Source organism: Gouania willdenowi, chromosome 16, assembly GCF_900634775.1.
Source record: "Gouania willdenowi chromosome 16, fGouWil2.1, whole genome shotgun sequence".
In the NCBI taxonomy this organism is placed as follows: domain Eukaryota; kingdom Metazoa; phylum Chordata; class Actinopteri; order Blenniiformes; family Gobiesocidae; genus Gouania; species Gouania willdenowi.
In genome coordinates this window covers 36,555,473-36,581,444 of record NC_041059.1, presented here as the reverse complement: position 1 = coordinate 36,581,444, position 25,972 = coordinate 36,555,473, and the positions used below count along the sequence as shown (strand labels likewise).

At 40.4% G+C, this 25,972-nt stretch overlaps 1 protein-coding gene and 1 pseudogene across 3 annotated transcripts in view; one reads left to right on the top strand and one right to left on the bottom strand.

Moving 5' to 3' along the window:
* grik2 (glutamate receptor, ionotropic, kainate 2) overlaps positions 1–25,972 on the top strand; it is a 376,713-nt gene that overhangs the window by 47,941 nt on the left and 302,800 nt on the right. The window lies entirely within an intron of this gene.
* Positions 7,470–7,587, bottom strand: LOC114478695 (uncharacterized; annotated as a pseudogene).

Genomic DNA, 25,972 nt, shown 5'->3' with positions numbered 1-25,972 from the left:
TTGTCGGGTCGGTGGCCGACAACGCTGCCGACCTCTTGTGTCAACTGTCGTGAGCCGGTCTCCACCGTAGAGCGGAGAGGGCATAGTGAGGTAACCTAGCCCACAGAAATGGCGAGTTCGGAGGAGGTGGCGCTGTATTGCTCGCAGCCCAACAGGCAACTTCCCCGCCGGACCCTTCCAGGTCGACCCAGAGCCGGTCACAGGGCACCGTTGCGGAGGGAATGCTGGGCGGCATGCGCAACTTTAAGTTTCGTTCCACGAGCAGCGGTCGCATTCCTGTCATTTAGTTTTTATGAAAAAAAAACATTTTTGAAAATGTATGAATCGTTATTGAATCATCACGTCAAATCATGATTAATCTAATAATCAATGTATTGCCACACTTCTAACGGTTAAGTTGACACTATTCACCTAAATTACCTACGTTAATTTGTTCGGAGGAAAGAAGCAAATATTGTTTACCACAGTTGTAATTGGTGCAGTGAATACCTGAGTGGAAAGGTGGCTGATTTTTTACTTCATCATTAGCTAATGGTTTGCCTTTGGTTTAGTCTTTGGCTAAAGAAGAAGCAGCTGCAGCAGCAGAAATGCTATGATGGCCTACGATACTGATTTAAGTTGAACATTTGTGGACTTGGAGGAACAAATTACACCAGCTGAGATTGTTCCACGTGTCTCTACGGATAGTAAGAATTAAATATGAAGCGTATGCTGGCACAGCTGTACCTCCATTATTGTGTGCATGAACCCATACCAGCAAAGGGCAGAGGAGGTATTATGTGGAACATGATTGGAAATGCAACTGTAAATGTTGTGGGGAGGAACCAACTGAAGAACTTTACAATCGTTGTCGCTAGATTCAAACATCTCTACAGGCTTGATCGTGTGTGATAGTTAGAAGTAGGATGTGCCGTATATTATGATATATTTATGCTTTTTAAAATTATTTTAATAATTCAAACAGGTAAAATCAAATTTAGAGCACCCTGGTTGTTAATATGTCAAATAGGTCTCGGACTATGAGATATTTTTGAACAGAACAAAAATCAACACATTTAAACACTGCTACACAATCAATTCCATGTTTATCGTACTGTAGCACAACTGAATAACACTGTGCGGTGTTAAATACCATTAAATTTAGGTTTGTGTTTATAAAACCACGGGGTTTTATAAACACATGAAACCAAGGTATCATGCCATTAAAGCAAGTCACTGATACTTGCATTCAGGCTCCAGTTGACTTTACCAAGGTATATATAGATACCTTGGAAGAGTCAACCAATAAATAACAAATCAAAAAAAACAAACAAAACAAATTAATAATTAGTTGTGGGATCCTTTGTAGTTAACGTGTACCAGGATCAGATTTGTATTTTTGATTTATGTTTGTGGGCTGTTAGGTTTAAAGTTGTTAAAATACTCTCTTATTATTTTTTAATAAAATAAAAGGGTTACAATTGTTGAGCTACTTACTCCAAGTGGGAAGTCCTATTTCCAATGACTATTTTTGGGCCAAACTTGGACCAAATGTTTTAAATCCGGACCAAGTTGGACGGCCCAATAGCAACTCAATTTCTACGACTATAGCTAGGGCTGGGCGGTATACCAGTTCATACCAAATACTAGCATACAGACCCTTTCCAAAAATTACAATATCATGGAAAAGTTGTTTAATTTCCATAATTCCATTCAAAAAGTTAAACTTTCATAGATTATAGATTCATTGCCCCCAATTTAAACGATTTCATTTGATTATTTTTTACATAATTTGGGCTTCCAGCTCATAAAACCCACAAAAACAGGAATTCAAAAAATTAGAATATTGTGAAGAAATCACCATTTACTTTTCAGTTTTTGCAGAGCGGTAGTAAACAGTCAAAAGTGGTCCAAGGTCCTCTTTTCCGATGAAAGTAAAGTCTGCCTTTCATTTGGGAATCAAGGTCCAAGGGTTTGGGGGAAGACAGGTGAGGAACAGAACAAAACATTGCACCCCAAATCATGACCTCAAGCAGCTTGGGTTCTTGTTCCTCACCCAGAGTATTCTAATTTTTTGAATGGGTTTTATGAGCTGGAAGCCCAAATTATGTAAAAATAATCAAATAAATACTTGAAATTGTTCAAAATGTGGGCCCTGAATCTATAATCTATGAAAGTTTAACTTTTTGAATGGAATTATGGAAATTAAACAACTTTTACATGATATTCTATTATCTTTGGAAAGGATCTCTGTACTAAGATTCTCTTACAGTCTTAGTACGTGACTGCTATGTACAGAGATTTACCCGTGCTGGATTAGCCATGCACAGAGATTGCTGTACGGATTTTAAAAAATCAGTCGACCGCTGATAAAAAAAAAAAAAAACGACCAATGATAAAAAAAATTATGATTGTCATGATCAAATTTATATGAATACAACAGATTATTATTGTAAAGTTACATTAGGCTGTTATTTATTGCAATGTAGATTATAATCAAGATCTTTTGGAGAATACATTTTTCCTATTTGTATTGAGAAATGGGAAATTAGTGAAAGGAATGATACATTCTTAAAAAGTACTGTATATTCCCCAAGAAAAGGAGCCATTCAACATTAGCTTTGGACATTAGCTTTGAAATTGAATTTTCAATCTCAGCGTGACGGAAGTAGCAAAAGTCACAGCGGAACGAGCAAAAATTCATTTTCCGGTAGTGCACATGCTCATAATCTATCTCAGGACGAGGTAAACTCAGACCGTGACACCGGTGTCTTTGATTACACAACTTTCGGAACGCTACGCTGCGCCGCATTTCAGACCGGACCCTTTTCAACGTAGGAAGGTAAACAGTAGCGCTCTGGTGTTATTGACGTGTAAATTGATAAGAAAGACACAATTGAAAGCTCTGAAGCTGCATGTGAGCATATGCCTGCTTGCGCATGCCTCTGCTACGGGAGAACAACACTCACGGACATAAAGGCACGGTTAGCTTAGCATGTCGGCAGTAATACAGAGAGCAAAGGATCGCAATTTGTAATTCCTATAACACGGAAATAAGTCCTGGTGGAGCTGCAAACAAATCGCTACCTTATTCACCACCACCACACCACTGAGTATGCAGCATTTAAAGCTAGAAATCAAGCTAATGCTAAAGCTAAGCTAGTGCGGTAAGGCTGCAAACTTGTATTACTACTAGTGTGGAATTATTCTACAATATTCACTCATCATGACAGTAAAATAGACCATCATAAGTCAATCTACTGCAGTAATTCCTCTCTCAACCAGTAGAAAATGCTGTGAACACCTGATTATGCATGAAAAAAAAAAATACCTTCATATATTGTGAAATCGTTAGAATTTTGAAAAATACTGATATACATTTTTGGTGATACCGCCCAGCCCTACATTGGACTACGTTGGACGGTTTAATAACCATATTTCAACAACTGTGGGTTAAAATTGGACAAAGTTGGACGATCCATTGACAACTAAATTTCAACAACTATATTGGAGCTAAATATGGACCAATTTTGACAGCATAGAAACCTTACAATTTCAAAGACTAAATAAGCACTAACATTTTTTTCAGTCTTTTTAGGTCAGGTGTGTTAAAACACATTTTGTTGGGAAAACTTTTCTATTTCTTGGATTGTGTCTCCATGTTTCCTTTTCTCTGGCTTTAATCCTTTGCTTCGTAAGCTGAACCTCTGGAGGGCAGCGAGGCTAAAAAAGGAAACAGACTCTTTGGCTCTGGGCTCTTTTCTTTTTTAATAGGTGCAGTATTCCTGGTGGAGCAGGCAGGAGTTCACCTTGATGTCACATATCAGCTGCAGACTTGGAGCTCAGGGCTCGCCTTTCTTTACTGTCTCTCAGTGAGAGAGGATGAAGGTTTCAGGGCTGGGAGGAGGAAGTCAACACATTCTTTGACCTTCCTTTATCTCGTCTGATCTACAGGAAACTGGCATTTTTTAAACCCATATTGCAAATCTTTGGAAGCCTGTTTCATGCAATAACTTGTGCGTGGTGTGACTACCTGTGGGATGTTTTTTCATTATCAGAACGTCCCGCTGCTTGTCAGCTCCCACTATTTCTGCTTGTTGCTCTTTTTTGACGTTTAAATGGGAAAAACTAAACAGTTTTATTTTATGGATCAATGAACACGATTTGTCTGTCCAGGCCTCTCAGCAATGTGTTTCCAAACTTGTGAAACACAGTTATTATGACAACTCACTATAAGTGTAGGAGCAGTGAAGCTAGAAGCTAGGCTGACATTTTCCACTAGGTCAGTTAAAACACACAACATTCATAAGGTTGGCAACACACACCAGTTTCTCATTCCAATAGAGAGCCATTCAATACCTTACAATACAAATGAGAAAGTCTCTATTTGTACGGTTGCCGTACGGACAACACCTGGTGCTATTGGTACGGTTACCGAAGTACACATACGTAGCGCCTTAGGGTTCGGGTTAGGGTTATAACCCAATATCGCAACAATTGTTAGGGTTAGGGTTGGGCACCGAGCACCGGTTCCTAACGTCTGGTTCCGGAACCTTTACGAAAATGTTTGAATTTTGATTTGTTTTTTCAATTCCTAAAATTGGCAGCACTAGTTTGTTTCCGTTTCAGTTGGACCGCGGAGAGGAGCTTGTCACTGGTAAAAGCCTAGTAAAACTATCACCAGGAATAAATATTTGCTCCCTGGTAAAGATAGTAACTTGGTGATATTACAGCCTGGGAATGCAGTAACGGGGACGTATTTACTTTGCCTCCGGGTCCTAGTGCCTGCCGGGCTAAAATTGGACCAATTTTGACCGTACAGAAACCTCCCAATTTTAACGACTAAATTAGGGTTAAAATTGGACTATGTTGGACTGTCCAATAATAACCAAATTTCAACGACTGTTATTGGGTCAAAATTTGGACCAATTTTGACCTATCAAAAAATTTAAAAAAAATTCAACGACTGTATTTGGACAAAATCAAGCCAAAGAAGAACCGGCCAGATTTAGCACAAAAAAGAATATCTATATGACACATCATGGATATTAAGGAAGACTGTGAATGTTTTCTACGTGTTGTCTTGTTTTAAAAACTTGGTTCTGCTTTCAAGAGCATTGACATATAAAATGTTAGGGCTGCGTTCTTAGAATAGTATTTTAATTTTCAAGAAATGTACTTTTACTGGTTTACCATCATCTCGTGTGGAAAGGACTTTGTGTTTGTTTGGCCAACGTTGAACTTCTGCATGTCGCATCGAGTCAATTTCTTTCCGAGACCATGTCAAGGATCATCGCTTTAGGGACCTTGTGTGGAGGAGCGCACACGCACACACACGCGCACACACACGCACACACACACACACACACCACACACACACAACACACACACACACACACACACACACACACAGAGTGAGTTTATCTCGCTCTCTGGTATTCTGTCTCTTTCTGTTTGGACAAACACTTGACCGGAGCATCCAGCAGCCCAGACAATCGATGGCAAGTGCCCATGGGTAAATCAAATTACTTTTACTCGATTTGTAGCCAGGGACAAAGAGAAAGAGGAAGAAAATATAAAACAGTTACTTCCAGGGTCATTTGCTGTCTGAAGAATCTTTTTTTCCTGCTGTGTAGGACAGCAGCAATGAGCTGAACTTTAGCTAAGTACTGCCGACTGCTGTGACTGCTGTGTTGTCTGCTATTAAAAAGGAGCTGAGAAAGCAGTGGGGGTTTGGTGCACAGTGGAAGTTTTCTTCCAAATAAATGATAAAATGATTGCGTCTCTCAGGAGAGTCAGCATGAAGAAATGATAAGTATTCTATAAACTCGAGGGTGGGTTACCTGAGGGCTGCTCACTGTAAATAACGTACCCATAATAAGTAATGTGTTTGTGCTCTGTGTTAGTCCAGTGTCTAGGTGTAATCACGATAAGATGTTCCAGTGGTTCCACAACTCAATCAACACGTTTGGCTACTAAGGAGCATGGATGATAGAAAGTGCTTCTATAGCACCATCCTGCCCAAAATGGCGGCGAGTATAAGCCAGATGGTATAAAATCCTTTTAAAAAGTCCTTTTAAAGCTTTGGTTGCTGATTTTCTCCAGATACAAGTTTTTGGTTGAAATTTTCTTTATGTCCTGACAGCTGTAAACCTGTAATAACTTTGAGCAATGGAAAAAAACAAAACTGTTTTTTAACCAATCACGTCTCCTTGTCTCTCAGCTCGTTCTCGACCCCTCGACAGAGTTAAAACAGAGTTTTTGGTAATGTTTTTTAACATGGTAAAGTTTATTGTTTATTTAACTGCTGAATGAGACATAAGACAACAAAGCTCCAACACAATACAAGCAATGAGCTGAGCTCCTCTTCTGCAGCAGCTGTGAGCATGCATGTGAGTGAGATGGAGAACAGAGGGGAGGGGGGAGCTTTTGAAAATCACCTACCCTACCTTTAATGTTTTTTTTTTTTTTTTTTTTTTTAAATAATAAAAAGGTGCACATATTTTGTTTATTGGTATAAACACATGTTTTGTTATACACATTTTTACTACAGGTACCCTTTAATGTTTGTTTTCTGCGTATTGTAGCAGCTCATTGGTTGGCCAATGAGCTGCTACAATACTCAGAAACAAAGATAGCCTGCAGCCTGCAGAATCTACATCAGAAACAAGGGTGTCACATGCAGCCTTCGTTCTAATTTTATGCGTCCCCAAAAGAAATCCCGCAAAGTCGATATTCATGAAATTGAAAGGAAAATGAAACAGAATGTAATCCACAAAATAATAATAAAAACACCCACAGTAACAATGAAAACATACAGAAAAAGTAACACACAAACTGACACAAAAAGACTAAATGGCCCCGTTGTAGGAGGGGTCATGCCCCCAGTAAAATGTTGACATTTATAACGTTGTGAAACACTATATCCTGCATTTTGAGGGCTAAATTTTGTGAAGTTTGTGAAATTGTTTTTTTTTTTTTTCTTCGTCACAGCCTTAATTTAAAGCCAACAGTGATTTTTTAATTATTGAAGGGTTATGATGAATATAGTTAAAGAGTTACTCATGCTTGGTATAGATCCTCCACTAATAAATAATCATACACACTAAATAGACACTGAAAAGAATGATTCAAAGAAGGCTTTCAGCTTTAAATTCAGCTTTAAATCTCTAGAGCTCGGCCCACCAAGTTGTCTGCCAATAATAATAAATAATAATGCATCAGTTTTATATAGCGCTTTATCATAGACACTCAAAGTCGCTTTACAGAATGAAGGCATTATTCTTTCACTCCACACTTAGTGGTGGTAAACTACTGTTGTAGCCACAGCTGCCCTGGGGCAGACTGACGGAAGCGAGGCTGCCATAATGCGCCATCGGCCCCTCCGACCACCACCAACACTCACTCACAGACTACATTCATACTAGGCAATGTAGGTGAAGTGCCTTGCCCAAGGTTACAATGACAGATACCACTGGGTGACTGCCACCCCACTGTGACACCTGGAATTCTCAGTGGTCTCCCATCCAACTACTAACCAGGCCCAGACCTGCTTAGCTTCCGAGATCTAACGGGATCGGGCAATGACAGGCTGGTATGGCCATAATGCCATGTGAGTTACGTAAACACAGGTGTCGGATACATCCTCTTGACCTATTGCCCGCACAAATGGATGTTAATTACATAAATTTCTGAGGCGTTCCTTGCGCTAAGAGCTAAGATAACACATTTTTAAAATTTAAATTAGGTATCATGTGGGACCCACAGTAATATTGGGACTGTTATATTTTTCTATTGTTTTATTTCGTTGATTGTTTTTTATGAAGCGCTGTTTATATTTGACAATGATTATGGGTTACAAAGCAGAGGATGCACGCAGGCAACATCAGGGCTGCTAAGTGGCTGCAGGGGTCCTCAGGTGAAGATGGGAGCATTGATAGCATGATAACAAGGCTTTCATTTGGCTCCTAAAAATAAACTGTTTCTGAATAAATGCTGCGATCAAACTCTACTAAATGCAAAGATATTAATTGTCGATGTGAAATGCATTAAAACAGATTAAACAGCTATTGACAAACACTGCTGGGGGGCTGAGTTCATGCAAAGTAATTCAAATAAACAGCATTTGTAACTTTAAGGGCTGATTTCTCGCTAAACTACTTTGGAGCCAACGTTCAAACAGCCATAACTTCTTCAAATATTTTTTTGATTTCTGTGTGTGACATCGTTGGAAAGCTCAGAAACCACACTTTCAGAACCTGTAAATAACTCAACACGCCCCCCCCCCCGGCGCTTGTTCATGGTTTTCTCATGACGGATCACATTTTTACAAGTGTTAAATAAATACTTGTTGTGTAATCTATCTGCATGTAATGATTCATTTTGTTCCTGTCAATGCACCAACTGTAATGTTCCCAGTCTCTGTGATAGCACGTGATGCACGTATAAGGCTGAAGATACTAAAGCATCCATTTCTCCATCTAATGGAGTTTCATTTGACCACTGTTGACCCTCCAGTAGTTTGCGGTGGAGGAGGCGACATTCAGTCCTTTTCAGCCGGTTTGTTCTGGGTCCACGGATCTTATTTCAGGGTGAAAAGCTGGTGTGACAAAGAACAAGCTAAAGTGTTGAGGACAGATCGATCTGTGGGAGGTCTCAGGGTGAGCTCATCCATGCTCACACACAATTTGAGGTTTTTCCAAATAATCTTTGCTTGTATTGCTTAGCTTCAGCTATAAGTCTTTGTGGAGATACAAGTGTTTTTCATTGGCTTGAATATCATCCACTTTGACGTTAAAAATGCGTCGGTACACTTCATTTACTAGGATTTAATGATGGGATTTTATTTTGGAGTTTAAAAGAAAAAAATGAAGATAGGGATCAGTAAATAACCTTAACCTCACAACCACACATTATTGATGTATTTTCATATAATATAAAACATGCGAAAAACAATGTGTCTGAATATATAGATACACATATTAGGAGGATATTTATACATGAGATGTTCACTATATGTAAGGGAACCATAGCAAGATTTATTACCAAAAATAAGCATTTGGGAGTGAAAGTAACTAGTAACTTTGACTTTGAGTACTATTTAATTGAGCTACTTTTTACTTGTACATAAGTATTTTATGTATGACTTACTTGTACTTGAGTACAATTTCAATCAAGTAACAGTACTTGTACTTGAGTTGCATATATTAGAACTCTTTACACCTCTGGTGATTAGTAAGATAATAAAGTTACAATTAAGCAAAACAGCCTTTGGTATTGCAAATGTTTGAGATGAGTTACTGCATATTTCCAAGTGTGTCTAGGGATAATTGTTGAGAAAAGCAAACTGTACGATTATTTGTTGGAACATCTCCTACTAATTGAATTTGACTCCATTCACTAATGGAGCTGCTGTTCTCTCTGTCAATGACAACATTTCAACCAACAGGTCAATTTTCTCAAGTCATAATTAAAAACGCTTTATTTCGTTTTTATATTCCAATGTTTGTAACATAACAACAGTGTATCTGACTTTTGCTATTGTGCATAAAGCATCTTAAAATATGTTCTATTGCCAACATGACTGGTGTTTGTTGACTTAGTCCAAGTTTTCTGGTGTGGCGCCCCCCCCTGTGTTTTGTATGGTACTGCCTGTGAACTCGGTGTTCTGTGGGAGGACCAAGTAGATTTCCTTCTTTTCCTCTCCAAGGACACATTGAACTGTTTGTATGGCTTTGTGGTTTTCTTTGTATTGACTACAACTTGTCACACGATTACGCGCAAATTACCAAGACCTCCTGAGTCCTCGCCGCAACAGTTACGCATCACAGACGGAGGCGGTTGAGCTTGACAGGCGGTGAATTACACGGCAGAGACGTACTGGACGCATCTGCCGCACGAAACGTACTGCAAGGTCCACAGGATAAAAAAATGTCTCCAATTTGCTTCATACGCGCATCTGAAGCGAAGCACCGCCTACCAGTGACACATCCAACTCGGTGAGTTTCACTGCCTGCTGAAGCGAGGAGCTGCGCTCCTTTTTCTCCTCTCATAAACATAAACCACAAGTGAAAAAAGTATGTGCGATTAGCGGCTAATGCTATCCTTGCTAAGTGCCAACTTTCAAAGATGAAAACTACAGAGAGAACTTTTACCTGCTACTACCACCTCCTCACTGATTCTCCTCCATGCCTAATCCTTCCTAGTCCGGTCCCGGTTATAAAGGCCGTGTCATACAGCTCCAGGTGGTCACACACAGCTTCTACTCCATGGTTGAATGGGTGAACAGACCGGTGTCCGTGTTGATGTGACGTCATCATCAACAAAGACTCTGATTGGCTTTCGTCATGCAAAACAGTCGCAGGAGTTCAATATTTTCAACTCTTGCCAATGTTCAAGGTTCAGGTTCAAGGTTCTTTATTGTCAAATATGCACCATGTTAAACATACAGCACAGATGAAATTGCAATCCCTCCCCAACCCCCAGTGCAAACCTGCAGTGCATAAAAAGAGCACTTTAAAACACAAAAGCACACAACAAACACACAAAAAAACAACTAGCAATACTATACAACAAATAACTTAACTAAAGACATTCGGACAACAAATAACGAACAACAGACAATCGACAGACAAGGCACTTGTGAGTGTTCCACTATGAGGTAGAATGTGGATAAATTACTATGAGGTAGAATATAAATAAATTACAGAATTAATAATATAAACAGAGTGCAGATTAAATTACGAAGTTAAAAAGTGAGGTAGTGTGCAAATAGTACAAATAGCATAACAATACAATGACGGCTGTGCAGAGTTTAGGGTGCGTGAATTAGTGGAGCACGCGGGGGGTGGAGGTGGAGGGGGTGATGCCAGGTCCTGTAGGGGCAGACTGTGGCAGGATGAAGGGGGGGGGATGGAGGGCAGAGGGGCAGAGGGGTGAAGGAGGGTAGAGAAACTGAGGGCAGAGGGTGGAAGGAGGCGGAGGGGGGATGGAGGCAGGGGCAGGAAAGGGAAAGGGGATGAGTGGACGAATGGGAGGGAGAGCAGGGAGGGAGTTGAGTCTCCTGACAGCCTGGTGGAATAAACTGTTCTTGAGCCTGCTCGTTCGAGCACGGAGACTCTGCAGTCTCCTCCCAGATGGCAGCAGGCTGAAGAGGCTGTAGGACGGGTGGGTGGGGTCACCTGCAATCCTGTGGCTTTGCGGGTGAGACGTGAATTGTAAATGTCAGAAGGGGGGGAAGAGAGACACCAATGATCTTCTCAGCTATTCTCACGATGCGCTGCAGAGACTTACGGCAGGACACGGTGCAAGCGCCGTACCACACGGTGATGCAGCTGGACATGATGCTCTCAATGGTGCCACTGTAGAATGTGTGCATGATGGAGGATGGGGCTCTTGCTCTCCTCAGTTTGCGGAGGAAGTAAAGGCGCTGATTAGCTTTTTTGGCCAGTGATGCAGAGTTGAGGCACCAGGACAGGTCTTCGGAGATGTGCACACCCAGGAACTTGGTGCTGCTCACCCTCTCCACTGCAGCACCGTCGATGGTCAGAGGAGCATGCTGGGTGTGCGTTCTCCTGAAGTCCACAACAATCTCCTTCGTCTTCTCCACGTTCAGATGGAGATTATTGTCCTTGCACCACGAGGCCAGCCTGCTCACCTCACTCCTGTAGATTGACTCATCGTTGTTGTTGATGAGACCCACCACAGTCGTGTCGTCCGCGAACTTAACGAAGAGGTTGGAGCTGGAAGATGGGGCGCAGTCATGGGTCAGCAGAGTGAAGAGGAGGGGGCTCAGCACACATCCTTGGGGGCCCCCCCGTGTTCATCATGATGGTGCTGGAGGTGTCATGTGCGGATGTGCGTAAAATGGAGAGCGCGCTCGCACGACCGACGCTCTTGATGTGTGGATCGGACCGCACCGTGACAGGGTAGTTACGTATCCAGTGGAAATCCAGTGTGATGACAACATTTGACTTTTCATGGATAAAACAAAATGTATGATTGATGAGATACTGTAACTACAAACTGAATAGTGAGTGCCTCATTGTCCTCATGCTTATACTGTGAGCACTGATTTATTTTGCTTCATTTGAACATATCATGCTGCCTCTTTGACGCTTTTATTTCTACATTGTCCTGAGAAAAGCTTTTAGAATAACAAATGATAACAGAGTGTTACTCGGCGGCTCACAAAGCGAGATAATGTCTGAATGCTTACAGTAGAGGGAAAGAACGAGTGAGTGGGAGTATGAGAGAGGTAGACGGTTTGAGGTGGTAGACTCTGATCTCCTCCTTTGCTGTCTAACTGCTGTGGGAATTGAGAGATAAAGTAAAAGTGAAAAAGCTCTGTGTCTATAATCCAGACTGAGAGAGAAAAAGACGACACAGAGATACTGAGAGGAAAACCTTGTCTCGTTCTTTTCTGCTGCCGTTAACTTACTCTCGTTACTATAAACGCATGTCTGCTTCCTTTTCCTTGGTACAGTGAAGAACAAAACGTGTTGTAGCGCTTGGATAAAAATCACTGTGGGAATTAGTCAGCTAGTTTTGAAGAAGGGGATTTAAGTGATAGAAATGACTGAAGGAAATATGTTTATCCCTCCTATTAACCTCAAATATTACTGACACATTTTATCTGACCCCAGGGAGATTTTCCTCCATAAAATGATTTTCAGAAAATTTTTTTAGTCAGGCACTTTGTTTATTTGTTGAATACATAAATGACCCCTTGATAATGAAACCTGACCTGTTCTCTAGCGCCACCATCTGGCCAATCTTTTAAATTAGTATTAATTTATCTTGAATAGTTTTTATCCAAATCTTCTCAAATTTACTGACAATATTTTCAGGGGCACCTACATACCAGACAGACAGAGGTGGATGACAATGGTTCAGGTAATATTTGTCAAAAACAGCTCAGCAATCCTAACAGGAGCCCAATTGGACTTCCTCGTCACAGGCTGCCATACCAGCCTGTCATTGCCCGATCCTGTTAGATCTTGGAAGCTAAGCAGGTCTGGGCCTGGTTAGGAGTTGGATGGGAGACCACTGAGAATTCCAGGTGCCACAGTGGGGTGGCAGTCGCTGCAGTGGTATCTGTCATTGTGTCCTTGGGCAAGGCACTTCACCTACATTGCCTAGTATGAACGTAGTGTGTGAGTGAGTGTTGGTGGTGGTCGGAGGGTCCGATGGCGCACTATGGCAGCCTCGCTTCCGTCAGTCTGCCCCAGGACAGCTGTGGCTACAACAGTAGTTTGCCACCACTAAGTGTGGAGTGAAAGAATAATGCCTTCATTCTGTAAAGCATCTTTGAGTGTCTATGATAAAGCGCTGTATAAAATTGATGCATTATTATTATTATTATGAAGAAAATAGTCAATTTATTTCGATCAGCAGAAATTGGAAAAAGTTTTTACGAGTCTGTAATTTATAAAGAGATGAACCAAAACAAGCAGAGACACTGTTTCCTCACCAATGGAGGCTGGCCATTATTTTTTATAGACTCTTTGTCAATTGCTTAGGTCACATTTTGCTGTAATATTATGGTTTATTTATAACAGTCATATTTAAAATTGACCAGTATTTGATGATGATGGAGTTGTAAATCTCAGTTATATTCACTCATTCATTCAATAAACCTATTTCTTCTGTTGGTATTCCAGCAAACACATGATCCCCAATCCACTTACACAAAAGTATTTCTCCACGTACAAAAGTATGTCATAGACCAACGCAATGTATCACATAATTGGAACGTGGAAGGAAAATGAAAAATAGAGAATTTAAATAAAACCTGAGTGTGTCGTATGATAAAGCCTTTACTCTGACCTTTCTAAATAAAATCCATTTGGAGACACAGTAAAAGTGGAAGAAGCTGCTCAGATGAGACCAAGACACTAGAGATAAGGTGGAGGCAGCATCATGCTGTAGGGATGCTTTTCCTCAGCCAGGACAGGGAGGGTCAGAGTTAATGGGAAGAGCATCTAAAAGTGGCTCTACAATGCACTGACATGGGGGGGGGGGGGTCTCAGAACCCAATACTGATTGTAAGCCACTGTATGTTTGGGGAGATCAAGACAATGGTGACAATATGTGATAACATTCCTTAATGTTCCCAAAGCTCACTTATGTATTCATAAAGGATGTATCAGCTACACTGTGCTGCCTGATAGATAGCAGAACTGACAATAATAATAATGGCTTGGATTTATATGGCGCTTTTTTTGAGGAGACTCAAAGCGCATTCAGAGACCATTATTCATTTCCACCAGTCACTCACATTAGTCATACCGGTGGTGGTAAACTACATTGTCGCCACAGCTGCCCTGGGGCATATTGACAGAAGCGTAGCTGCCATTTTGCACTTATGGCCCCTCTGACCACCACCAACATTCATGCACAATTCATACCCATTCATATGAGGCAATGTGGGTAAAGTGCCTTGCCCAAGGACACAACTTTAATGACCTGGATAGAGTAGGATTCAAACTCCAACCCTTCGGTTATTGCTCTACCACTGATCTACGGTAGCAACTTTCTCCTTGTCAGTTCTGGTGGGACTGCCCTAAGCAGGCCAGATACCATCGTACACTGATAGCATTCAACAATGAGGATGCTCCACTCTGCTTTGACTACTGCTATCAGTAGTACATTTAAATATAATTATTTTTGTGTAGTTGTATATTACAATGATAATATATGTGTCAGTGTGTTTATAACGTCATGGCTTCACACACTTGAAAAAGGAAGAACTTGACCAGACTCAGGATTTCACTCATTCTTACTTTTATTCTTTCCAGTGAAAATAAAGGTGAAAAACCTTTGAACACAAAACACAATGCAAATAAGTTCATCATTTTTCATCAAACAAGGTAAGTACAGAAAAACACAATTTCAGGTCAGCAAATTTAATTTGGTAAAAGTACAGTTTAAACTTTGTTTTATTAAATCAATGCAGGTAAATAATCTGTAAAATTAGGCATTAACAAACAGAAAACTAGGTCTACTTTTATAACCTGAAACAATTTCCTTATCAATTATAGATATTACAATTGAATGAATTATACAATGATGAGATCACATCATAACAGTCCAGTCATTATGAGCTCATCAGTAACCCTTTGGTTTCAGTGCTTTTCCCATGCATATTGTGCAGTGCACGTTTCTGCTGTTCCCAGCTCTGTTGTGCACAGCCAAAGGCCGTTTATAGGGTGACTTTCTCAGCAGTGCGATTGCGCTCACCTGTTGAAGTGCGCCGCAGAAAATCAAGCACGCACTATATGTGCTTGAAGCGGCACATGCACACAGTATTAAAGCCTGGTTTATGCTTGATATGCGCGGAACGTCGTAAGGTGCGCACACCAAAAATGACGTCATTGCGCACCCCACTCTCGGAGCACTCAGGCAGATTGCCGGAACAGTATGGTTGTCACAATCCCTCGGTACACCCAGACTTGCCTCACGGCACACCGTTTGAGAACCACTGCCCTAGGGGTACACGTACCCCCATTTGAGAAACACTGGTGTCTGACACCAAACGCGTGTGCTTCAAGACTGCACCTGTAGTATAGAGTGGACTATATTTACCTAAGTAGAGCTATGTCTTGACTTGTAGATGTGAGGAATGTGTGTGTGTCCATATGCTGCAGGTCTTTGATTCATTAGCATAGCAGGGCTTCAGGCATTTAGTTTCACACCTGTTTAAAGGTAATGAAGAATCATGTGAGGGAGTTCTCGTTGCTTTCAGGCTGCCATCTGTTACCTGCTTATACCTTTCACACTAACGGTGAGAGACACGAGGATCGTCCCCACATGGCTCTGTCACAAAATACATCTGCACTCGTATCCCTCTCATTGGTTTTCAAATCTAATTTAGCTTTTTCATTTAGGTATTTATATAATGCCTTAAACTTCATTGAATTTGTACATTAAAACAATGATTTTAATTTAGATGAATCACAACTGTGCTGCAGTTTTTTTGTCTAGAAATAACTTGATGATGTTATGCTCCACTTAAACTTTTAAATTATTTAATTTTCAATGTTTTATTATAATTGCATTTTTCTAGTCATACCTCTAGAGTAAATGTCACATGGTGTCTAACTTGATGTAATCTTACTTTAGTCACATGTTGTTTCAGGGTTTTTTAACCTTGAGGTTGTGACCTCAAGTGGGGTCACCTGAAAATAAAATGGGGGTCGCCTGAAATGTCCTAGTATGAATGAAATAAAAAAGTACACGAAACAATTATATTTTTCAATTGAAAAAAAAGGGATTTATAGATGTTGTTTTTCGTAGCAGTGTCCTTAGAGCAGGGTTTTTCAACCTTGGGGTCGTGAACTCATGTAGGGTCGCCTGGGAAAAAGATTAAATGCAGTTGCCTGAAATATCTAGTAAAAATAAAACCAAAAAAATGCTCATTAAAGGCACACTTTCTGACCAAAAGAGTTGACCCATAAAAGTTATTTTAAATGATTCCTCAGGACGATATACAGCGCTTGACAGTATCAATGCTCCGAGCGGGGCTTCCCTCTTGAAATACCAACTATGTAAGTTTGGAGGAGATGAACCGTCTTTCCCCAGGTCATGTGACCTGGAGAATGCCTGGATAACGTTTCACTTTACGGCAGTCACGTGACCACAGGCTTGGATATATATAGTTCCCACGTGACATCACAATATACGGGCATTTCCTGACCCTCCGCCATTGTTGTGGGTAGCTGAAACAAGTTTAGCCAAAAAAGCACAATATGGTAGTTCTGTGTTGGGGTAATGGTGCACTAAACGTCACGATAGTTCAGTTAAACGTGGATTCTTTAGTAAGGGAAGTTGGCAAGTCAGATCCGTAACTTTGGGATAAGGATTGGCTCCCAGGCCCGTTCCGCGGCTACAGGCTCTGGGCTGGAGGAGCAGCATCCATCGCCGCACTCCTCTCCTCGCCGCCGGAGGCCCAGTGCTTGGCCCACCTTGCCGCGTTGGTCGCGGTTTTCCCCACTACCTGGCATCGCCGCCATTGTCGGCCCCCTTAGCCGGGTGTCGGAGGGGACAAGCGACCCCGCGCACGCCGGGCCCATAACATCACAGAAATAGATATACAGTGCAGGAAGAGGAATACATTATTTTTCAAATTAAAACACCATACACAATCTAACAATACTTTCAATTTCTCATTAAATGTTTGTGATATAAAAATTGGGTCAAGACAAGAAAAAGGTTGGGAAGCACTGGTCTATTGAAATATTGTATTTCAACCCTTTATTTTTTGGTGTGAGATTACTCAACCAAATTACTTTTGCATAGACTACTGTCATAGAGCATTTCCTTCTGACTTATTCCACTATATTTTTATAGAAGTAGATCCTTTACAATCATTCTCTGTTTAGTATGTTTTGATGAAAGAAATATTTTTACATTGCTTTATTCTTCATATGTTTACTATTAGGCTGATCTCTTCACTTGTTTCAGAAAAAGCTTCAGACATTGCGATCTAATCTCTGAGTGAACAGCCACTGACATGTTAATGAACTATAAGATATTAGCAGGTCAAGGAGAATTGATTCTTGGATTGAAATTGGCCTCAATGATTTGTTTCTTTAGGGAGAATAAATCCATCTTCACAATTGTGATGAGGAATGGGTTACTGCTCCTTGTGTTTTCTTTATTAGTGGAATGTCATTGGACTTTCTGGACTTTCAATTAAACTTTCTGTAGACATGAGAAAGGAGCAAAAATGAAATCGATTCTTTATTGAGTGTAAATTCAACCTTGTTCCATTTTGGTCTTCTTTCCGAACATATGGGTGCACACATGACGACACAAAACAGCAGGAGCGCAGAGCGTTAGTTAACAGGAAGCTGGTATCTGGCCAGTGAGGGGCTGACTATTGATGTGGACCGTATTGATTGAGGACCTGTAGGGTTTGTCTTGTTTTATCCAGAAAGACTTCTTTCTGTCCAGCAGACGTTATAGAGCATCCTGTCTCTGCCTGGCTGCACATTATGAGAGCCCATTAAAACACTTCCCTCTGCCTCCATGCACTGCACAGTTCAATCATGAGACACTGATGTAACAGCAAATAATGAGCCACTGCTGTCCTCGCCGTACATAACCTCACTGACACGGGCCTAACACAAAATGAGCCATTGCACCACGAGTAAATAAAATAATGGACCACAAACTGCTTCTATCTTTAGCCCCATTAGAGAAATACTGGTACTAATAAAACCACTTCAGAGTCATTATGAACTGTAGCTATGTACTTGACAATAATCTGATAACCAGCAAGGCTTCCACAGTGAAACTACTTGGATCAATTCAATTCAATTCAACTTTATTTGTATAGCGCAAATTACAACAAAGTCATCTCAATGCACTTATCAAAATATAAAATTCATAAAAAGAAAGAAAACCCAACAAGATCCACATGAACAAGCATTTTAGCAATAGTGCGAAGAACCTGGTTCTGTGTTAGAACCAGGTTTAGAGGTGGCAGCCATCTGCGTCGACTGGTTGGGGTTAGTAAACAGAAGGACCAACAGAACATGATAGAGAGATAGAACATCAGAGTGTCTCAGACTAGTTGAGCCGTGAACCACAGATCAAGAACTGCCATCATCAGCTTCACGACACCTGAAACAGAGAAGAGAGAAAAGGGCGAGGAGAAGACACTGACTGCAGAAAAACATGATACAGGAATGAGAATGAATATGGGGTGTAAGCAGTGTGAGCAGTGTAATGGGTATACGACGCAGTGCAGAAGTGGGGGGTTGGCTACAACCCGGCACAACTATGTGTCTTTGTGGACATCAACCCATTGTAGCCCTTTAGAGCTATGTGTAGATGGTAAATTGTGTTTAAATCTATGATATAATCTTAGTTTTTTGTTCCTATTTTAGGTTTAGGGCTTTTGCTCCTAGTGGTTAGGTTAACGCTATATACGGTATACGCTTTAGCAAATAAGTAGGTTTTAAGTTTTGCCTTAAAGGTGGAGAGAGTTGCAGCCTCTTGTACTAACACTGGGAGCTGGTTCCAAAGGCGAAGGGTTTGCATGTGATCCTTGTACTTGTGTGCATTTTCTCTGGATACCTTGGTCATCCAAAAAAACGTGTAGTGAATTGATGAAAATTGCCCATGGAATCAACGTGTGATGAAATGGCTTTCTGTACAGGGTGTTATCTCGGCTTGAAGAATAGCTAAAACCCCCAAACCCCCTTTTTATTAAGTAGTTGCTTTGATTGATCCTGGTCCAACATTTAGTGTAAGTATTGAAATTGATCATATTTTGTTGTAAAATGTAAGAGTCCCTCTATTGTCAGAGGAGAATTTTCAATGCTGGTGTTTCCAATGACCTAGACATTAGTCAATTTTATTTTTTTCATCACCTCACCACAGATTATTAATGTAATCAATAACACTGATGCATGTCGTAATCAATAACACTGATACATGTAAAGCTACAAGTTCAATCGAGGTTTTCTGTTTCCTTCACAGCAGACAAAAGACGTTTCCCACTCTGACTACGTCTTCTTTTATAGTGTTTTACTCTAGAGTTCAGAGTCCAGGGATGGGGGTTTGACCCCCTTACTCTTTTTGGTCACGGTTCACGGTTTGGTTCTGATGGCCCAGGCCGTTAAAGTGTTTTAAGTACATTTTAAAGAACATTATTTTAAATCGTTTTCTTTTACTTTGAAACGAAACAATATTCAATACAATAAAATAATAAAATACATATACAATAAAATAACACTTCCAAAGGAGAAGTGCTTAAGCCTGGCAGCCCATGGTCAAATTAGGGAAATATTCATTCAAAACATAAATAAATAATTCATTGATTTAAATACATAAACCTGTAATAAACTTAAACTGGTCATTTGTTTTGTAACATGGATCCAGAATATTTAAAAGATGATGATGCCCACATCTACAACCGAATACGTCTGTAAATACCTGGTGATGAACACCTACTGTCTTTACGTTTTGTGTTTCTCTAAACAAGTGAAGTACAGTATGTCTGAATGAAGGCACGTTTCCATTTAAATAGGCCATACGTGTAAAACAATGTTTACAGATTTTTAATCATTTTTTACTCACCGTTTTCACTTCCTTGCCATTAGACTGGACAATGAAACCAAAATGTTCCCACGCTGCTGACTTTAAAGACACACTGCTTCTTCCAGCCATAGCTGCTGCTCACAGCTAACCATGCTAACCATGCTAAAAGTAAACAACGTTGTCAGCGTCTACAAACTTTAGCGCGTTGAGATTGGCTTATTAACTCACGTGACGGGGTTTCTTAATCCCTGCGAGCTGACTCAAAGGCACGGAGCCCATACGCCAAACCGTAAAAACCGTAATATACTAGTCAGTATTGAACCATGGATGCCGTACCGAACGGTTCAGTATATTATTAAGGATTGTTGCATGCCTTTATTCCTCATCTGATTCCTGCTCCAGGAATGATCTTCTACGACCTCGCATTGATCCTTTTTACTATGCTCTGTATGTGTGTGTGTGTGTGTGTGTGTATCCAAGCATATACTAACCAACACTACGTCCCCTAAAAAAGTGCAATTTACATGTAAACTAACATTCTATCAAGACTTCACCTTAGTGTCTATAATCTGACACCTCTATGGGTTGAAACCCATCCATTACAATTTAATTTTGTCATTTGCTGAGAATGAGATTCTGTGATGTCAATGGACCATCATGCATCACAAACAAGCACTGTTGGCTCCGCCCCTCCTATTAGAACTACCACCTGTGGACACTGTAATCTGTGGTGAGGTTGGATTGAGAGAAGAGTGAACAGAGAGGTTTAGTGAGTAATGAGTAGCTAGTTAGCTTAGCATAGATTGTTCATTGGAGATTTCATAGCAGACTGGGCGTGTCTGCTCCAGGAGCCCCGCCCCCATAATCAAGGCATTGATAGATCAGCCTAAACCTTAGGGTTTAGTTACTCTTTGATGTAAGATGGAGGAAAACAGAGACTAAAAAACTGATGACAGGATGAATGACAGGTGATGAAAACATGCATCCCCATTGATGGGTCACAGGGAAAAATACTAAGAACAATTCTGTCTTTGAAAATGTTTTTAACTTTTGTAGTTTTCAAACCGTCATAGAAAAAAAGGAGCTAGTACAAATCCACACATAAAAGACAGTGAGAGAAGAAGGATGTGATGATTCTGGTGGATGGAGCTCAGCTTTTTTTGTTGTTGTTACCTGTGTGACACTTTCTATTTTAAGTGCTTTTTGTGACTGTGTGCTTTGAAAGCCCTGGATATTGGAAGCCTTATATAACACCAGCATCCAGCGTTAAGTGGCACTTATTCAGATTAGTGCAGCGCTTGGCTGAATCACCTGCGTTCTTTACCCAGGAAGTGGAAAGCATCATCTGGGCTTTGCCAAGTTTGCTTTGCATTAGAAATTTTTAATTTAGATTAGCTGTGATCCTAATGGCCATGAAATGTATTTTAGGATTTGTGTGCATGGATATTAGGAGCGAGCAGTTTGTTAGCGTCAACTAAGTAAGTAATGCTAATGCAAGTGCTTCCAAGTGTTTATTGGCAGGAAGAGTTCATATAATGTCTATCATAGAATATTTTATAAATGCTTTTTTTTTTTAATTCTGTACATTTTTTAAGTCTGACATTTCACCCAAATTCCATGCCAACTTTCAAATGATACACTTTTATTTATCGTCACACGTAGAAGTTACAGATACAAACTGAACAGACAACGTGTATTAAAGAAATTTCAGACTGACTGAAATATTCCAAATATAGAGTAATTAATGGGTTTGTTAAACATGTACTGTATGGAGCAGGGGTGGGCAATTGTTTTTTACAAGGGGCCACATGAGAACAAGAAAATATTATGGAGGGGCGGACCAAAACAGAACTGAAAGAACATTAATTGTGTTTCTTTATATAAAGCAGTAAATAGCATTGTTTTGATGAGCTGGAAAGACTGGTAAGAGTATATGTTACAATTGAGCAATAAAAGAGAGGTTGTCTTAGAAAAAAATGATATTTATTCACTAAAACTTCCCAAAACAATGGTTAACAAAATGTGAACATTTGTAGAGTTTTTGATTCACTATATTAGTGACCATTTTCAGCCACATTCAGTATGACACTGTATGACATCATATTGGAACAAATTGATATTTATTGATTAATCACATTCACACTCACTGTGTTTTTTCCAGTTCTTTTTTCTTATTCAGTGAGAGAAATCTAGTCTCTGTTGGTCTTAAACAAGTGCATCAAAGTCAGGTTGAATGTCTGAGGTGGAGATGCGAAGCACAGCTGACAGGTGATCATCAGTGAGAGAGGGTCTGTACCTGGACTTGTTAAACTTCATCACTGAGAATGTTTGCTCACATATGTAGGTGGAGCCAAAGAGCACAAACATCCTCTGAGCATGTGCCCTCATGTTTGGAAACTTCTCTTGCTTAAGAGCAGAGTAGAAATTTATTTATTTATTTATTCAGTTCATTGCAATCACAGAAATTCATTTTGACATTCAGAGCAGAATCACATTATTTTATTTTATTTTTTTGTTTTTTTTTGTCCTTTTGCATGCCGGAAAGGGCGACGGAAAAAAGCATTATGCTTATCCAGATCCGTCCCCTGATTTGAACACAGATAATTTTACATCAAACCTCGTTTCTTCCCTTGTCAAACATTCTCATCTTCTTCATATTCATAAATTTCATCATTAACGTTTTTTTTGTGACTTGAAGTGCTCTGTCAGTACTACATCAGTACTGCAGGTCAATGAGTTCCAGCTGGACATCACTTGGTGCATCATCCACATTGCAGGTAAATGGTGAGGATCTTCAAATCGCCTCGAAAACTCGCCATGCAGAGCTCTTAACATAGACGAGTACCTGCGGAGGTGATCATTTGATGGTGTGACTTCCTTCAGGGTTTGCATGTGAGTGAGATAGTTGCTCTATTTGTAAGAAACTGTAACTTGGCCATGAAAGCTTTCACCAGGTTGTGCATTTCGTGGACGAAAAGGCCCTTGCCTTGCAGTTTGGTGTTCAGTGCAGTCACGTCAACCGCAAATGCAAAATCTGTCATTCATTTCTCATCTGAGAGCTCTGGGATGTCTTTGCCTTTCTTCTCACAAAACTCTCGGATCTCTGCTTTCAGATCCCAGACTCTTTTTAGCACTTTGCCCAGGCTGAGCCAGCGGATAGCTGTGTGATAGCTGATGTCACCATGTTCAGTCTCGTGCTCCTCTAAAAGTGCAACAAACTGCCTGTGATTCAAAGCTTGTGCCCTGATGAAGTTCACTATTTTAGTTACAACATTAATCACACGGTCAATTTTAAGCACTGACTTGCACAACACATGCTGATGTGAAATACAATGCAAAAATACCACTTTCTGATCTGCGTTGATTTCACTCACTTTATCTTGCATACGTTTCAACAGCCCGACATTTTTCCCTGTTAGATTTGGACAACCATCCGTTGTGACACCCGTCAGTCTGTCCCATTTCAGTCCCAGCGTGTCCATGCATGCATTTACCTCCGTGAACAGATCGCTCCTTGTCGTCGTACCTTTCATTGAGCGCATTGCTGCCAGCTCCTCCGTAATCTTAACGTCCGTTATCCCACGAACAAATGCAAGTAGCTGGGCTGTCACGGACTTCACAGCTCTCGTCCAAAGCCAAGGAGAAAAAGTCAAAATTTGCCACTTCGCGTTGCAGAAGAAGCTCCAAATTTCGATCCTTCTCGTCACTGTGCGCCTGGACAGCGGGACTTGTTCAAATGCTTCTTTTTTTTTCAGGACAAATCAGCGCTGCAGAGTCCACCAAGCACTTTTTTACAAACTCTCCCTCTGAGAATGGCTTACTGTTTTTAGCGATTTTGTGGGATATTACAAATCTGGTCCTGGTTGCAGCATCCCTGGATGTGTGAAGCTTGGTAAAAAATCCTTGTTGCTTTTGGAGCTTCGCTAGCAAATTTCACCATCATTCAAGTTTTTATATTTCTTCGAATGTTTCGTCTCGTAATGTCGACTCAAATTGTAATCCTTGAACACGGCAATCTGGTCCCCGTAAACCAAACACACCGCTTTACCTCTGACTTCGGTAAATAAATACTTGGCAGTCCATATCTTGTTGAAAACCCTGCATTCAGCATCCACCTTTCTCTTTTTAGTCGACATTTTGGGGGTGAAATGCGTCATACTAAATTATGTGCATGTGTGCGCAAGCTTGGTGCAAAACAACCGGAGGACTGCTGAGGCAATGGTGCACGGTGAGCGGACGGAGCGTTATCTTAGTCTGGATCCAGTAAAAAGTGACCATAAAAAGCTGTAAATGGACTGATATGCAGTGGGCTTATAGTACTTCATATTGAAATTGTGTTTGTGAACAAAGTGTGTGTCAAAATGAAGCGGTCGCTCTCCGTGGCGCTGAAGCGCTGATTTGTTCCACTATGACTACTGCTTACGTACCAATGCGCAATGTAAAAAAAAACAAAGCTTCAAAATAAAAGCAATGCACATTCAATCTACCCATGAGGTAAAATAAGAAAATGTGTTTATTTTGTAATTTCTTGTGAACCTTACGCGGGCCGGTCAGAGTCAACCATAGGGCCACATGTGGCCCGCGGGCTGTAAAATGCCCAGGTCTGGTATAGAGTTAATACGTCATTTGATGAAAACAACAGGAAAAAGTCATTTCCACTAAGGATTTCTTCTTTTATCTTTCATTGTCAAAAGAATCCCTTGATAAACTATGCAAAACAATGCAATTAGATTCAAAGTAAATCCTGAATGAAATAAATAAAGAAATGGTACAGATGAAGAAGAAGAAGCCTATTCATTTAAATTCTGGCTCTACAGTAAACTATGCAAAACTGCATAATAGTTCCTGTCCTTTTTAAACGTGCAGCTGAAAATATATTTTGTGCCTTAAAGGGCCCATGTGACGCTAACGTGACTTTTCTGTGCTTTAAACATGACAAAGTGCTATTAGGGCTTCATACACATGTCCAAAGTGTTTTTTTCATTGATTCCCTCAATCGATAGTTAGATGGTGATTTGCTCCTTTCTTACTGCAGGGTGAGCCCAAACACCTCGCTACAATTTGATGACGCGTTCCCACTTTGATGATGAATTTGACACTGAGCTGGAAAAGCCGCGCCTCCAGGAAGCTCTCTGCCGTGACTGACATGTAAACAGACACGCCCACGAATGTGCGCACTGAGCATGAGCTCGGCTACGAAGTGGGTGGGAGGAGGTCGGGCCGTCCTCTGGCCCTACGTCACCGTGCAGGGAGGAGGAAGTCAGTGTCCTGTATAAAGACACGCCCACTCATGAATATGCATAAGTAGGTCGCAAATCAGCCTGTTTGTGTAGAGTTGCTCAGAAAGTGACTTTTCAGAGGCTAAAACTCTGGAAAACAGGCGAGTTTGGGAAAATAAACCTCAAATACTATGTTTTTGGGGTTCTTAGAATAAATGGAGATGGGTGAAAAATAGCATCATATGGGACCTTTAACAATTGGACTTTAAAACAAATCCCATATCAAAGAAATAATATAAATAAACAAACTATGGCTTTCATTCTCTCTCTCTTGTTTCTCCCTTTCCTCTCTGTGCCTCTCTTACTTTGGATTTCACATGTTCTTTCTTTCTTACCTCTTTCATTATGTCTTGGGGAAGCCAAACTGCTTCCACAATTCTGATTTAAAACACGGTGGTGCGTCAGGAATTTCAAATTCTAAATAGATAGCACCCTTGCTGTAAAAAATAAAGATAAAATAATAATAATAATAATAATAATAATGTTTTAACTGCCTCACAATTAATCTTTACATCCTTTATTTCTTCTGTTTATGTAGAGTTTGACTGACTTTTTTGTAGTTTAATGTTTTTCCCATTTATTAATAATATAAATAATAGAATGATTTGCTTTATTAAAACAGTAAATCATGCATTTAGTAGATCTGCGTGCATCCGTGCGTTCTC